Source organism: Dasypus novemcinctus, chromosome 23, assembly GCF_030445035.2.
Source record: "Dasypus novemcinctus isolate mDasNov1 chromosome 23, mDasNov1.1.hap2, whole genome shotgun sequence".
In the NCBI taxonomy this organism is placed as follows: Eukaryota; Metazoa; Chordata; class Mammalia; order Cingulata; family Dasypodidae; genus Dasypus; species Dasypus novemcinctus.
The window spans coordinates 42663523-42669410 of NC_080695.1; the positions used below are offsets into that span (position 1 = coordinate 42663523).

General features: G+C 53.5%; 1 pseudogene; it reads left to right on the top strand.

The window, feature by feature from the left end:
• The first annotated feature begins 5345 nt into the window (after positions 1–5345).
• On the top strand, positions 5346–5464 carry LOC131275730 (5S ribosomal RNA; annotated as a pseudogene).
• Positions 5465–5888: the final 424 nt, after the last annotated feature.

The following is a 5888-nucleotide window of genomic DNA, read 5'->3' on the forward strand; positions in this document are numbered from 1 at the left end:
ATATAGCTGGAGTGCCTGTGTTGTCAGGGCCAGATGACCATAATTAACTACTTGATGGAGTCTACTAGGCATCAGATATTAAAACACTTGTTCAACATGAGCTCAAATTAAAATAAAAGACATCATTGCATTTAAAGGATGTTTAACACCTGATTTTCCTCACATTCAGTTGGTATTTAAATACACACTTGAAATAGGTTTTTTCCCTTCGTTTTATACTTAGATTATTAAATGTCATAAAAATAGAATTTGTTCTTACAGTAATCTTATTTCTATATGTATTTGTACAGTAGTATTTTTCATAATCTTCTTCTATAGCACACTTACTGGGTTTGAAACATTCTCGAAAATAACAATGATAAAGCATAACTTGGTTCTTTGGTTCAGAAAAAATATTACTTTTCTTTGTTTTTGTTAAATTAATATTTACTAAGTCCTAGGGGTTTCCCTAAGCATTTTTTTTGGCGTCAAAAGAGAGCAGCTAGGGAAGCGGACTTGGTCCAATGGATAGGGTGTCTGCCTACCACATGGGAGGTCCGCGGTTCAAACCCCGGGCCTCCTTGACCCATGTGGAGCTGCCCACATGCAGTGCTGATGCACGCAGGGAGTGCCGTGCCACGCATGGGTGTCCCCGTGTAGGGGAGCCCCACGAGCAAGGAGTGCACCCCATAAGGAGAGCCGCCCAGCATGAAAGAAAGTGCAGCCTGCCCAAGAATGGCGCTGCACACATGGAGAGCTGACATCAACAAAGATGACAACAAAAAGAAACACAGATTCCCTTGCCGCTGACAGCAACAGAAGCTGACAAAGAAGACGCAGCAAATAGACACAGAGAACAGACAACTGGGGAGGGGGAGGAAGGGGAGAGAAATAAATAAAATAAATCTTTAAAAAACTAAAAATAAAATAAAAATGAAAGCAAGCATTTCATCCAGTGTCTGGCACATAATAACTGTTTAATAAAAAAAAAAAAAGGAAGGAAAAAAAAAAACAAGAGAGAACAGCTAAGCTTTCCAAATCGGCAACAGTTAAGGTGAATAAGTCTTATTCTAATATAAGGAAGACAAATCAGGGTAGAACCAAAATTATTTAAATGGGGTTGCCAGCATTTCAATTTCCACAAAGCTTTTAGCCTGCTGTTATCTATGTTTTCACCACTATAACTGTATCAACTCCAAAGCTGCTTTTAAATTGAAATGCATTGTCAATTCGTTATTATGGTAAAGGGAATATTTAGTTAGAAACATGGATGTGGAGAAATGATGATACATTCGAGTTGTTTTTTAATCCAAATATACTCTTCCATTATCCATCTTGCCATAACCCATGTAAACCTAATCACATCCGAAAGCAGTACTGGCAAAGCCCATTCACAATATGTTCTTTTTAAAGCTAGAGTAAATTGTTGTTCAAAAAACAAATGGTATTACGGTGTCTGACTGACTTTGTATGCACCTAGCACCTCTGAACCCTTTAGCTAAAAGAACGAGGAAAGAAACATAATGATGTTAATTAGCATCAAACCCATGCCCGAAGTGATTTTCTTTTTGATATTCAACTTCAGCTTAAATGAAATATGGGGTAAATTGTTGGCAAAGTATTTAAACATGAAATGAGCTGGAAACTAATTGGTTCCTCAATGGATTTTTTATGAACAGCTTTTAAATGCTATATAAACAACATAGAGCAAGCCCGATTTCTTCATCCCTTGTACTTAGATGTCCTTAGGCAAGGAATGACAATAATCACCTTTTTTCCTGCCCTCCAATCCTGCCCCTCACCCTCTGAAGCTGGGGTTAGAGAAACACAGGGTCTTCTGGATAACCTTGAAGGGCTGTGATCTCCCAAACTGAGGTAGGTTTGTTCTGGAAGTGCATAAATGCGCAGATTGATATTTTCAGCAGGCCAGTGTTTCACTTGCTGCCGGAGCAGAGCCGTCAGGTAGGTAGACGTGCGACTATCGATAGTACTTTCTTCTCATTCCGGACACTGAAATGATGTTTTGTTGGATGTAAGGACAGATGTATAGGCATTTGATGACACATTATATGCTAATGAACAAGGCTGAGATTGAAGCATCAATTCTTCTATAACATGAAGTGACATTCCAGAGGAGAAATGTACATTAAAACTCGGTACTCCTAACACAAACCCAGTGCCCAAACAATCCATTGTGCTATACTTCTTTCCCCTGTATATTACTCTACCTCTGTTTATAGAAGAAGTCTTTCTCTTCCGTGGTTATCATGTTCACTTTTTAACTTTGTTCAAACCGAACATCTCAGGTGGATTCCTATTCACTCCCCGGGGAAGAGATCACCTACTGTTGTGAATTTTGTCCTTAAATGTAGTCCATACTCTTAACACACGTTTTCCACATGCCTTCTCTCTCTTTTATTTTGAGAACCACAAGGGCAAGCATCATGCCCTATCATGACTATAACTTTGGTTTTTATACCATAATTCTTAATACATTGAGCCTTGCCTAGAAGTCAGTACATAGAATGTGAATGAATGTAACAGCAAAACCTTTCTATAAGGACTATGCAGAGTAATGACAGTACACACAAATTCTGATTGTCCTGTGAGGCAGCCCACATCATTTAACCCTAGATATCAAATAGAGTGAAGAGACATCCTGGGAGAGAAATGTCAGGGAATGGAGAGCATTTCATGAAGAAATTCCTATGAGACTGACAAGGAATAGCTTGAGTCTATCTCTTGCCTCCTATAAAATCCAACCCTTTCCCCCTGACTATTACTAAATGGTTTTTCTCCTGCTATCCTGACATTTTTCTCACCTGCAATATATATTCCATATTTCTCCTAAAGGAATTATTTTAACCTCCATAGGTGATATATTCATTCTGGCTTAAATTTCTTCAATCTCCCCATACTATTCAAAGTAATATTCAACCACATTAGCATAATATGTAATTCCCCTTAAACTACCTCCCATGCCTGTCGCCACATTTTTCCTCTGAAAAACTCCAGTCAAGGTATATACTCCTATCCTGTTAGGCCTCTGATGGGAATGAACTTTCCTTTATATCCTTAACTTATCTTCTACAAAACTCAAATTATGTCATCTCTTCTAAGAAACTTTCTTTTATATCTTATTTTGATTTGTGTTTCTATAGCAACTCATCAAGCATTTCCACCATGAGGCTGGCTGCAAGCTGCTTGAAGCTAATGAATGTGCTTCAAATATAATAGAACATTATTTGACTCTATGTGTCATACATATACAGAAATCAATATTAAGACTTGTATTGCATCACAGAATATTCACTGAACTGAGGCAGTTTGGCAAATCAAAGAATGGGGAAAAAAAAGAAAAGATGGTTTGCATCCATCCCTGTTTTTAGTTAACTTTTCAGTCCATGTAACTAGCCAGAATTCTGAGCTCATAATCCTATAAGGGACCTACCTGTTGAAACTTAATCTTGCTTCAGTTCTTCGGCATTTGAATTGTGTCACTAGGAAGGAGGTGGATGTTAATGAATTTTATTACAGAATTACATAAAACGTTTCAAGTGTACATACTAATGGAAATGGGGGTCTCCCCTGGCTGAGCCCGGGTCTCGGGCCCGTGCCTTCCCCGCCGGGTCCAGCCCAAGCACCAGCACGCGCCACGCGGGCCCGCTCGGACCAGAGCTCCCTGCCCTGCCCGGTGGACACCCGACGGTGCGCTGCCCGCGAGGCCTCTGGCCCCTGCCTCTCTGGCCACAGCTGCAGCCCGGGGCCTCCTTCCCCCGGGGGGGACGGCAGGGCCCGTGGGCCGGGATCTGTGCTCGGGGCACGAGGGCACACGAGGGCACGGCGAGCAGAGGCGCTGGTCCTGGCAGCCCGGTCCCCCGTCCAGTTGGGCTCGCGGCTGGGAGACCGAGGCCCAGCGGTCCAGGGTGTCACTGGCGGCGGGCAGGTGTGCGGAGGCCGGGTCTCGCTAGCGGGAGACCTGAAGGAAGCGGCCTCCCGAGGGGATCTCCCCCACGGGGCGCGCGGCGCGGGTTGCAAGGGTCCCTCCCGCCGGCGGCAAGCGCCCAGGCGCCTTCTGGAAGGTCTGGCCGAGCGGGCGGCCGTGTCGCCCTCGCCTCCCGCCAGGCGCATCTGCAGGAGCTGGGCGAGCTCCGCCGTCAGCAGGCGCTGGCGACAGCGAGGCCTAGGCCGGCTGCGGCCGGGACGCCTGGAGGGGCTCGGGGTGGCAGGGCAGCGGGCCGGGGCCCCAGCTCTGCGGCCCAGGGCCTCTGCGAGGAGAGACCCGTGCCCACGGCAGCCCGGCAGGGCCCAGGCGCAGGTGCGCGGGCACCGAGGCCACGCCCACCGCCGCGGCCCGGGGGCGCTTCCGCTGCGTGCGCCTCGGGGCCTCCCGCTGCGGCTGGGCAGCCCCCGGTGCCAGGTGCAAGGGCCTCTGCTCTGGCCCCAGCTGCGCAGGCCTGCGGACAGCCTGGCCCCGATCCGGCCACCTGCCGCTCTCCACCTGGCTCGGCGGTGGGCGTTTGCAGCCAGCGCGGCCGCCCGCATCCGACGCCGGCTCGCGGCCGACGCTCCAAGGGAGAGCGGCCGCTCCCGCGCAGGGCGCGGCTGTGTGGCGTGAAGGCCGGGCGGCGTGCGGGGCGACCCCCGCCCTCCGCGTGGGCGTGGCTCCTGGGGGCGGCCCCGGCGGCCGAGGGCCGAGCCCTGCGCGCGGCCGGGAGCGCGAGGTCTGGATGCGAGGACCCGCTGCGACGGCCGAGGACCCAGGGCCCGAGCTCCGGGGGTAAGGAGTGCGGGGTGGGGGCGTGTGTGTGTGTGGGGACGGGGCGGCCGGAGGCGTGCGGGCGCGTGGGCGGCAGGCCGGGACTGGGGCTGGCCCCGCCTCCTGGGCCGGGGCGGTACCGGCTCACGGGCGCCGGCTGGGCGTGGTGGCAGGTGCTTGGCCCGGGCGCGGGGTGGTGAGGCAGGGCCGGCCGGCAAGGGGCGCCGGCGCTCGCGCCTGAGCGGTCGCTGCGGGAGAGTCGGGGGCCGGCCGGCCTGGCACCAGGGGTGCGCGTGGCGGTCGGGGGTCCGCAGGGCGCCGTCCACCGACTGAGCCGTCGGTGGCGCGGGGGCCGCGCTGTGGGCCCGAGGGCGGAGCAGGGGGCGGTGATGTGTGGGCAGGCGAGCGGCGGGGGTCTCGGGAGCCAGTGGCGTGCGGGGCAAGGGGCGCTCGAGGCCAGAGCGGCGGGCGGTGGCGGCGGGCTGAAAGGCCGGTCCCGGAGGCGGCCGCCCTCAGCCTCCGGGGGCCGGGCGGGAGCGGAAGGCTGGCGGCTGGCAGCGCGGCGGCGCGCAGCGGGCTGTTGAGGCTGCCGCCGGCCGCAGCCAGCGTCGACGGCCATAGCATCCTGAACGCGCCCCATCTCGTCTGATCTTGGAAGCTAAGCAGGGTCGTGCCTGCTTAGTGCTTGCATGGGAGACCGCCTGGGAATACCCGGTGCTCTGGCTTTTGCCACGCTCCGTCCCCTCCCTCTCGCTCGCGCTCCTTTTGCCCGCCCCGAGCCCGGCTCCCCGCAGCCCTCAGGGCCAGGTATGCAGGCCCCCGGCCCCCGGCACCAACCCCAAACCGCGCGCGCCCTTCCCTGGCAGCGCAGCCACGCAGGCAGCCACGCAGGCGGCGGCCACCCAGCCCTTCCTTGGAGCTCGCAGTCCCGCACCAACCCACACCTGGCTGGGGCCCGCGGGGGCCCGCGCCCACTGCGCCTGGGCCCAAGAACCCAGGCCCGCTAGACCTGTCGTCGTCGGGCGGGCCCTGCCTCTGGCCCGTGCCCTGGAACCGTGCACACCGGGCCTGCCCCTTCTCGCCTTTCCCTGCCTTACCTTGAGCCACGCAGATGGGCCCCATGCCACAGACTTCCCGTGGTCCCCTGAGC